Source organism: Elephas maximus, chromosome 16 (assembly GCF_024166365.1).
Source record: "Elephas maximus indicus isolate mEleMax1 chromosome 16, mEleMax1 primary haplotype, whole genome shotgun sequence".
NCBI lineage: Eukaryota > Metazoa > Chordata > Mammalia > Proboscidea > Elephantidae > Elephas > Elephas maximus.
Genome location: NC_064834.1, coordinates 79,078,363 through 79,089,812, shown reverse-complemented (window position 1 = coordinate 79,089,812; position 11,450 = coordinate 79,078,363).

The following is an 11,450-nucleotide window of genomic DNA, read 5'->3' as shown; positions in this document are numbered from 1 at the left end:
ATGTTTAGTGGAAATGAATAAAAAGGCCTTTAAAAACAGGCACTGCTAGGAGGGTTTGCCATAATTGAGACTGTTACAGGTAGAAATTACAGAGGAGGGGTCGTTGGTTATTTTTCACTTAACAAATGAGAAATTTTAATTTCTAGAATTTTTGTGAGGAATTTAGTAATTACATTGTGTCTTCTTCCAGTCCTGTGTAACAACAGATCCAGTTTTCCTCTTGAGAAGCAGATTGCTCATGTTCATGTTCTGAAGTGCAGTCACCCCTGGTGACGTGAGTGAATGTAACTTTTGTCATTCCTTACATGATACGGGCAGTCAAAACCACTCCAGGGGCGGGAAGGGCAGAAGACATGAATAAAGCATGTAGAAGTTTAAGGGGATGAACCGGGAGAGTCACAAAAGGAGTTCAAGTGATGAAGAAATATGAACCAGGGTACTAATTCCCCAGTGGATGTAAACGTTAAACTGACAGCAGCAAGAACCAACTAGGTTGGCAGTATTTTGTAAATATGACTGCACAGGAGGCTGGCAAGGACATGGTGATATGGCAGATTCTACACTACCATGCAGAGTGTGGGATGATTCTTCCTTTCTGGAGAGCACTTTATCAATGTGTATCAAGAATCTCAATAAAAAATCAAATCAAACCCACTGCTGTCGAATCGATTCCAACTAATGGCAACCCTATAGGACAGATCAGAACTGCTCCATAGGGTTTCCAAGGAGCAGCTGGTGGATTCGAACTGCTGCCCTTTTGATTAGCAGCTGAGTTCTCAACTACTGTGCCTCCAGGGCTCCATGACTATTTAAATTAAATATTCTTAGAAAAGGAGCCCTGGTGGCACAGTGGTTAAGAGTTACGGCTGCTGAGCAAAAGGTCGGCAGTTCATATCCACCAACTGCTCCTTGGAAACCATACACGGCAGTTCTACTCTGTCTTATAGGGCCGATATGAGTCGGCAATGGGTTTTTTAGTTTTATTCTGAGAAACAGTGGTTTCTGAATAAGAATGCCATGAGATATTGGTAACAGCAAGACTAGAAAAAAATAGAGACCCATAGGAGGGGTGGGCCTTAGGCAGGTGGAAGAAAGGGCATGGGGAGTGGTGAATGGCGTTCCCAAGGAGAGGGAACAGTGTGAGCCAGAAGAAGCTTGCTGCTCAAGGGAGGTCTATGAAGCTAGTGTGCAGAAGGGTGGAGGGTGGTGATTCAAGGAGGGGCTGGAAGAGAAAAAGGGAACAGATTATACAGGATCACGAAGACTATGTTAAAGGGTTAGGATTTTAACTTTCTGGTGATTCTTTGAAGGGTTTTACGTAAGGAAATGATGACATCTTATTTCCTCTTACTTTATCACCCTTCTATTTGGAGAATGGACAGGAGGGAGCCAAGAGAGAAAAGTGTAGTAGTTCTGGAGAGAGGTGATGGTGGCCTGGACTAGAGTGTGGGCAGTGGAGATGAAGAGAATTGGACCCACTCAAGACGCATGTTGGTAGTAGAATCTTCAGCTCCTGCTGATGAATTGGATCTGAGCAACTGAGTGTAAGGAGGAATTCTAGGATGATTACCTGGTTTTGGGCATGAGAAACTAGGTGAATGCTGTTATTGCTGATGTAGGGAAAGCTGGGGTGAAGCACAGAGTTTGGGGGAATGGTAGAGATTAAGGGTTACCATTTTGCATGTGTAACGTTTAAGCTGAGGTATCCATGTAGGCTCTCAATTTAAAGAGAAGTCCAGAGTGGAAATACAGTTTGAGAATCATTAACACATAGATGGTATTTGAAGTCATGGAAACAGATACCATCAGCTAGGGAACTAGCAGAGAGGAAGGGAAGATGGTGTGAAAGCTTTGTGATGCTGTGATGCTTCCCATTAAAACTATTTTTGAGACTCTATTTTAACTCAAAATATACCACCTTTTTCAAATTGGCAGTTCAAAAACATACATTGCCTCTGTTGTTGTTGTGGGCTGTCCAGTTGATTCTGACTCATAGTGACCCTATAGGACAGAGTAGAACTGCCCGAAAGGGTTTCCAAGGCTGAAAATCTCAATGGGAGCAGATCTCCAGGTCTTTTCTCCTGAGGAACCACTGCTGGGTTCAAACTGTTGCCACAAGAGATCCTTGTATCACTCTAAGATAATTCAGTATTTGGATCTCATGCGTTAGAGCCCCTTATACACTGAATTGGCCCTGATATATTGGAGTGACCCACTCAGTGTGCCCCACACATTTTAGAAAGGAATCCCATCAGCTGGAGTGTATCCATAGGATGTGGACTGCTTTGGAATGTTCTAGAAGCCTTGCCATATAAAGAGCTGTTACGGGGAATCGGGAGTGTATATTTCAGAGGGGACTTGATAGTTGTTCTCAGACACTTGAAGTTAATTCTGGTTTCTGATGCTATCAGCTGTAGAGCGGAGCCTCAGAGGGTAATTTTTTACTTCAGTGTGGAGAATTTCGCCTCGGCCTCCTGTGCTAAGCAGCTGACCAGCCGTAGGCACTGGCCACACTCCACCCACTCTGCCAGGTGTTTTACCTGTCTTAATCCAGTCGTTGGTGTCATCAGTAGATGGATTGCTTCACCAACCATTAAGCTCCTCGTTACCAGAATGAGGCTCTATAACACTTTTTTTCTTGCAAAATGTGATTTTTTTTTCATGTAAAAAAAAGAAAAAAAGGTTACAAAAAGGTCCCTGGATGGCACCAATGGTTTGGTCTCAGCTACTAACTGGAAGGTTGGCAGTTCAAACCCATGTAGCAGTACTGTGGAAGAAAGGCCTGGCGTATGATTCCATAAAGATTACAGCCGAGAAAACCCTATGTAGCAGTTGTACTCTGATACGCATGGTTCGCTATAAGTCAGAATCAACTTGTTGGCAACAGGTTTGGTTTTTATTTATTTTTTTTTGGGGGGGGGTTACTTGTTTTGGATTACTGCAGGACTTCTCTGCGCATTCAGTATGCTGAAAGATAGTATACTGCCTCAAATTTTTTGTTCTCTTTTCACCAAGTGTCTTGTGGAATTATTATCCCAAGGAACACAAGATGGGCAGTGCTGTGCGTTGTAATGACTGCGATCACATAAGCCATCATTAGGTTTCTGGAATGTATGTTTTCTTCTGTTTCCAGAGAAGATATTTTGAGCTGCAAGAGCAGCGTAAGCAGTCCAGGGGGCAGAATTTTAAGACTTCAATGATAAGAGTGTTGTTTCACAAGTGTGCATGATTCCAGAAATCTTCAAATACACAGTGGCTTCAAAATACTAATTGCAGATTTGTGGATTAGCATCGAAGCCTGGGCCCTGTCTATAGGAGGCACAGGCTGAGTGTCTCCAGCCCTCACCAATGGGTTCATGTACGGATGCACGAATTCTCCAGGAAGTGCCAGTGTGATGAAACTCACCTTCGTTTCAGTGGGTGTTTTCATTGGCAGAGAAGGAAGCAGAAGCCCTGTTTCCTAGGGACCTGAGCCAATGATCGATATCTTTTCCTCCTCCTGTTGAAACAAACAGGATGACATCTAGTTCGTGATCACAAGTACCTGCTGGTGGAGAAAATAGCAAGAAAGTTAACAAAGACGGATGACGTAAAGGCACGCGGAGACATTTTTCAACCTTTTTCTTTCTTTTTTTTTTTTTTGCTGCTCCAGTTTCTCCTTTACCATTGCATTAATTAGAAATTTAGGTAAATGACATAAGCGCCCCAATTTTTTATATCTGCCAGGAGAACAATTAGGCCATTAGAAGTAACAAATGGTCCGGACTCGTGTTGCCTGTTGAAAATTTTCAAGCTACATTATTTCTGACAAGAAAAAAACAAATAATAGTTGTTCTGGCCAATTTTTACCCTAAGCAATATGGGCTTCAGCAGATGCAGCCTCGCACCCCCTTTCCCTCCATTGTCATGCCTCATTAGAGTGTGCTGACTCTCAGGCGTTCCTATCCCTTTAGGTAAACAGTTATTTACATGCATTGCGACATTCTTCTTTGGTGACAATTTCTAATTGTTCAGGCAACTAAGGGTAATATATTAAACACTCGGCAAAAGGCTTCACCTGTGAAACAAATTACTTGAAATTAACTACCCTTTCAAAAGAAAGGCAAAATTTCAAGATGGACAAATTAGACCCTTCGCAGGCACATATGGTAAGTGTTTCAAACACATCCCCACTGGAGCCGACTCCAGAGAACAATCCTTCATGATGGAGTGGAAGATTTCCTGGCTCACTGGGGTCCTTTCTCTGCCAGCACTTGCCCGCATAGCGCTCAGAAGGGATCTTTCTAGAGCTGAATGCTGTGTGGGTCCCTCAGCGTCTGTGGCTTCACTGACTCCAAAGCCTTTGCTTTTGGAGTTTAACTCTTTCCTCAGTGTGTATTGATCCTGGGCTCTCCCTGCAAAATAGTCAATCTTTGCTGCCATTTACACAGGATTTCTGACAACCAAAATGGTCATTGAGTGTCTGTTGTTGTTACTGCTGTTAGCTGCCATCGAGTTGGTCCTGACTCAAGGTAACCCCATGTCCAGTAAAAAGAAACATAGCCAGGTCCTGCATTATCCCATAATTGGTTGTGGATCAGACCATTGTGATCCATAGAGTTTTCAATGACTGATTTTCAGAAGTAGATTGGCAGGCCTTTCTTGGTCTGGAAAGTCTGCTGAAACCTGTTCAGGATCATAGCAACACACAAGCCTCCACTGACAGACGGTGGTGGCTGTGTGTGAGGTGCGCTGGCTGGGAATTGAACCCAGGCCTCCCACGTGGAAGACGAGAATTCTAATGCTAAACCACTAGTGTGTTTCTAGGGAGTTGATTCTCACCATTTATTAAGAGGTGAGGATGAGGTATTTTGGATCATCCATAGAGTACATGTGTAGACTACTTTCAGAGTTAAATAGAACTCATCAAATGTTAGTGCTTTCATTCTTCATAAGAACTTCGGTATTTCTGTGAGGAAAGGAGGAGTAGACAAGGCATGGTTAGAATCTGAAGTGGATCCTGGAAGGAGTTGACTTTGAGTCTACATGTGCACATGTGAAGAGGCCAGGATGGAATCTGTTTTTGTAGCTGAGCTTTTCCACCCCTTGAAATGCTGCCCAAATGAGTCTCTAGGATAAACTTTCCAGGAAGAAACTGCTCAAGGAAGACAGAGAATGAGGGAGACTTCAGTGGCACCCAGGTACCAGGAGACGCTGGATAAAGATGGCCAGATTGCTCAGGGCGGTGATGCAGACAAGCCAGCCCAGGGGCTGCTCCAGTCTATCAGACATGGTAATATTGCTTGCATGTTTTCATCGCAGTGATGGTCAGCTGGGTGCACAGCTGATTCAGTTAACAACAGGTACTGCTGCGTTAACTCATTGGCTTGAGCATAGTTTGTGCTATTCTCCTGTCCTCCAGCCCCATGTGGACCAGTCATATTCCAGAGGGGATTGTGGGACAAGGAATTAACCACTTTCAAATTCACTCATACATTAGTAGTTTTTGGGAGCTTGCTAGGTTCCAGGGCACTTAAAGATGATAGATAAAATGTTTTTGGAAATTACACACATATATATATATATATAATTAAAAAAATTTAATCTGTGTGTACACACACACACGCATGCACATGCACACACACAGACTATACACACATCACATACATATATATGTACATATGTCTGTGTCTCTCTGTGTGTATATATGTGTGCGTGTGTGTGTGTGTGTGTGTATAGAGAGAGACAGACTATAATATAATATACCAGGAGACCTTAATCAACAAAACTCAAGAGAGATGATAAAGACAGGAAAACAAAACATAAAGGAAGTGTAATACAGATAGCAGAAGTAAGACCAAATAAATCCATTATCACAATAAATGAGGACGGAATAAATTACTGTATTAAAAGATAGAGATCAAGATGGCGGACTAGGCAGACGCTACCTCGGATCCCTCTTACAACAAAGACACGGAAAAACAAGTGAATCGATCACATACATAACAATCTACGAACCCTGAACAACAAACACAGATTTAGAGACGGAGAACGAACTAATACGGGGAAGCAGCGATTGTTTCCAGAGCCTGGAGCCAGCGTACCAGTCAGGTACGGCACAAGCACAGAGACCTGCTCCACCCCCTTGAACTAACCCCGGGAGGGGGACCAGCTGGTTCCACGGGCGGCGTGGGACGCAGCCGGTAGGAGAAGTCCCCGGGAGGCAGTGACTGATCTTGGAGCAGAAAGAGCAGCATCCGAGCCGGGGAACCGTCCCGCAGGGATTAGGACTGCACGCAGGTACGCCATAAACACGGAGAGTTGCTCCACCCCCTGAACTAACCCCGGGAAGGGGACCAGCCGGGTCGCGCGGGCGGCGTGGGACGCAGCCGGTAGGAGAAGTCCCCGGGAGGCAGCGACTGGTATTGGAGTGGGGAGAACAGCGTTCCAGCCAGGATACTCGGTCGCGGCACAAGCACAGGGAGCTACTCCACCCATCTGAACTAACCCCGGGAGGGGGCCCACCTAGTTCACGGGGGCGGCACGGCCACGCGGCTGGAGAGACGAGAAGTCCCCGGGAGGCAGCGACTGATTTTGGAGTTGAGAGTGCACCGTCCCAGCAGGGGAGCCTTGACGCGGGGCGTGGGGCTGGAAGCGGAGGATCTGACCGTGACTCCAGCGGGCCAGACCCCCCGGGGGCAATCTCCACACAGCCAGCACACATAGGCGACGCGCCCGCGGGAATCTCAGATATAACAGTCATTCCAAGCAAGACAAGCAACTCTGGCTATATTCTGAGGTGCTACTCTCCTATCTCTCTGTTCCCTCCCCCACCCTTCCCAGGCGGCTTCATTAACATCTGAATAGCCTGAGCCAAAGGGAGAACTCTGATAGGGATCTGACTGCAGTTTTTTTTTTAGCGGATTTTCTGGAAAAACTAGTTTCCCAGTGATGGCTCGGAGACAACAATCCATATCAAACCACTTAAAGAAGCAGACCGGGACAGCTTCTCCAACCCCCCAAACAAAAGAATCAAAATCTTTCCCAAATGAAGATACAATTTTGGAATTATCAGATACAGAATATAAAAAACTAATTTACAGAATGCTTAATGATATCACAAATGAAATTAGGATATCTGCAGAAAAAGCCAAGGAACACACTGATAAAACTGTTGAAGAACTCAAAAAGATTATTCAAGAACATACTGGAAAAATTAATAAGTTGCAAGAATCCATAGAGAGACAACATGTAGAAATCCAAAAGATTAACAATAAAATAACAGAATTAGACAACGTAATAGGAAGTCAGAGGAGCAGACTCGAGCAATTAGAATGCAGACTGGGACATCTGGAGGACCAGGGAATTAACACCAACATAGCTGAAAAAAAATCAGATAAAAGAATTAAAAAAAATGAAGAAACCCTAAGAATTATGTGGGACTCTATCAAGAAGGATAACCTGCGGGTGATTGGAGTCCCAGAACAGGGAGGAGGGACAGAAAACACAGAGAAAATAGTTGAAGAACTTCTGACAGAAAACTTCCCTGACATCATGAAAGACGAAAGGATATCTATCCAAGATGCTCATCGAACCCCATTTAAGATTGATCCAAAAAGAAAAACACCAAGACATATTATCATCAAACTCACCAAAACCAAAGATAAACAGAAAATTTTAAAAGCAGCCAGGGAGAAAAGAAAGGTTTCCTTCAAGGGAGAATCAATAAGAATATGTTCTGACTACTCAGCAGAAACCATGCAGGCAAGAAGGGAATGGGACGACATATACAGAACACTGAAGGAGAAAAACTGCCAGCCAAGGATCATATATCCAGCAAAACTCTCTCTGAAATATGAAGGCGAAATTAAGATATTTACAGACAAACACAAGTTTAGAGAATTTGCAAAAACCAAACCAAAGCTACAAGAAATACTAAAGGATATTGTTTGGTCAGAGAACCAATAATATCAGATATCAGCACAACACAAGGTCACAAAACAGAACGTCCTGATATCAACTCAAATAGGGAAATCACAAAAACAAACAAATTAAGATTAATTAAAAAAAAAAAATACACATAACAGGGAATCATGGAAGTCAATAGGTAAAAGATCACAATAATCAAAAAGAGGGACTAAATACAGGAGGCATTGAACTGCCATATGGAGAGTGATACAAGGCGATATAGAACAATACAAGTTAGGTTTTTACTTAGAAAAATAGGGGTATATAATGAGGTAACCACAAAAAGGTATAACAACTCTATAACTCAAGACAAAAACCAAGAAAAACGTAACGACTCAACTAACATAAAGTCAAACACTATGAAAATGAGGATCTCACAATTTACTAAGAAAAACGCCTCAGCACAAAAAAGTATGTGGAAAAATGAAATTGTCAACAACACACATAAAAAGGCATCAAAATGACAGCACTAAAAACTTATTTATCTATAATTACCCTGAATGTAAATGGACTAAATGCACCAATAAAGAGACAGAGAGTCACAGACTGGATAAAGAAACACGATCCATCTATATGCTGCCTACAAGAGACACACCTTAGACTTAGAGACTCAAATAAACTAAAACTCAAAGGATGGAAAAAAGTATATCAAGCAAACAATAAGCAAAAAAGAAGAGGAGTAGCAATATTAATTTCTGACAAAATAGACTTTAGACTTAAATCCACCACAAAGGATAAAGAAGGACACTATATAATGATAAAAGGGACAATTGATCAGGAAGACATAACCATATTAAATATTTACGCACCCAATGACAGGGCTGCAAGATACATAAATCAAATTTTAACAGAACTGAAAAGCGAGATAGATACCTCCACAATTATAGTAGGAGACTTCAACACACCACTTTCGGAGAAGGACAGGACATCCAGCAAGAAGCTCAACAGAGACACGGAAGATCTAATTACAACAATCAACCAACTTGACCTCATTGACTTATACAGAACTCTCCACCCAACTGCTGCAAAATATACTTTTTTTTCCAGCGCACATGGAACATTCTCTAGAATAGACCACATATTAGGACATAAAACAAACCTTTGCAGAGTCCAAAACATCGAAATATTACAAAGCATCTTCTCAGATCACAAGGCAATAAAACTAGAGATCAATAACAGAAAAACGAGGGAAAAGAAATCAAATACTTGGAAAATGAACAATACCCTCCTGAAAAAAGACTGGGTTATAGAAGACATCAAGGAGGGAATAAGGAAATTCATAGAAAGCAACGAGAATGAAAATACTTCCTATCAAAACCTCTGGGACACAGCAAAAGCAGTGCTCAGAGGCCAATTTATATCAATAAATGCACACATACAAAAAGAAGAAAGAGCCAAAATCAGAGAACTGTCCCTACAACTTGAACAAATAGAAAGTGAGCAACAAAAGAATCCATCAGGCACCAGAAGAAAACAAATAATAAAAATTAGAGCTGAACTAAATGAATTAGAGAACAGAAAAACAATTGAAAGAATTAACAAAGCCAAAAGCTGGTTCTTTGAAAAAATTAACAAAATTGATAAACCATTGGCTAGACTGACTAAAGAAATACAGGAAAGGAAACAAATAACCCGAATAAGAAATGAGAAGGACCACATCACAACAGAACCAAATGAAATTAAAAGAATCATTTCAGATTATTATGAAAAATTGTACTCTAACAAATTTGAAAACCTAGAAGAAATGGATGAATTCCTGGAAAAACACTACCTACCTAAACTAACACATTCAGAAGTAGAACAACTAAATAGACCCATAACAAAAAAAGAGATTGAAACGGTAATCAAAAAACTCCCAACAAAAAAAAGTCCCGGCCCGGACGGCTTCACTGCAGAGTTCTACCAAATTTTCAGAGAAGAGTTAACACCACTACTACTAAAGGTATTCCAAAGCATAGAAAATGACGGAATACTACCCAACTCATTCTATGAAGCCACCATCTCCCTGATACCAAAACCAGGTAAAGACATTACAAAAAAAGAAAATTATAGACCTATATCCCTCATGAACATTGATGCAAAAATCCTCAACAAAATTCTAGCCAATAGAATCCAACAACACATCAAAAAAATAATTCACCCTGATCAAGTGGGATTTATACCAGGTATGCAAGGCTGGTTTAATATCAGAAAAACCATTAATGTAATCCATCACATAAATAAAACAAAAGACAAAAACCACATGATCTTATCAATTGATGCAGAAAAGGCATTTGACAAAGTCCAACACCCATTCATGATAAAAACTCTTACCAAAATAGGAATTGAAGGAAAATTCCTCAACATAATAAAGGGCATCTATGCAAAGCCAACAGCCAATGTCACTCTAAATGGAGAGAACCTGAAAGCATTTCCCTTGAGAACGGGAACCAGACAAGGATGCCCTTTATCACCGCTCTTATTCAACATCGTGTTGGAAGTCTTAGCCAGGGCAATCAGGCTAGACAAAGAAATAAAAGGTATCCGGATTGGCAAGGAAGAAGTAAAGTTATCACTATTTGCAGATGACATGATTATATACACAGAAAACCCTAAGGAATCCTCCAGAAAACTACTGAAACTAATAGAAGAGTTTGGCAGAGTCTCAGGTTATAAAATAAACATACAAAAATCACTTGGATTCCTCTACATCAACAAAAAGAACACCGAAGAGGAAATAACCAAATCAATACCATTCACAATAGCCCCCAAGAAGATAAGATACTTAGGAATAAATCTTACCAAGGATGTAAAAGACCTATACAAAGAAAACTACAAAGCTCTACTACAAGAAATTCAAAAGGACATACTTAAGTGGAAAAACATACCTTGCTCATGGATAGGAAGACTTAACATAGTAAAAATGTCTATTCTACCAAAAGCCATCTATACATTTAACGCACTTCCGATCCAAATTCCAATGTCATATTTTAAGGGGATAGAGAAACAAATCACCAATTTCATATGGAACGGAAAGAAGCCCCGGATAAGCAAAGCACTACTGAAAAAGAAGAAGAAAGTGGGAGGCCTCACCTTACCTGACTTCAGAAACTATTATACAGCCACAGTAGTCAAAACAGCCTGGTATTGGTACAACAACAGACACATAGACCAATGGAACAGAATTGAGAACCCAGACATAGATCCATCCACGTATGAGCAGCTGATATTTGACAAAGGACCAGTGTCAATTAACTGGGCAAAAGATAGCCTTTTTAACAAATGGTGCTGGCATAACTGGATATCCATTTGCAAAAAAATGAAACAGGACCCATACCTCACACCATGCACAAAAACTAACTCCAAGTGGATCAAAGACCTAAACATAAAGACTAAAACGATAAAGATCATGGAAGAAAAAATTGGGACAACCCTAGGAGCCCTAATACAAGGTATAAACAGAATACAAAACATTACCAAAAATGATGAAGAGAAACCCGATAACTGGGAGCTCCTAAAAATCA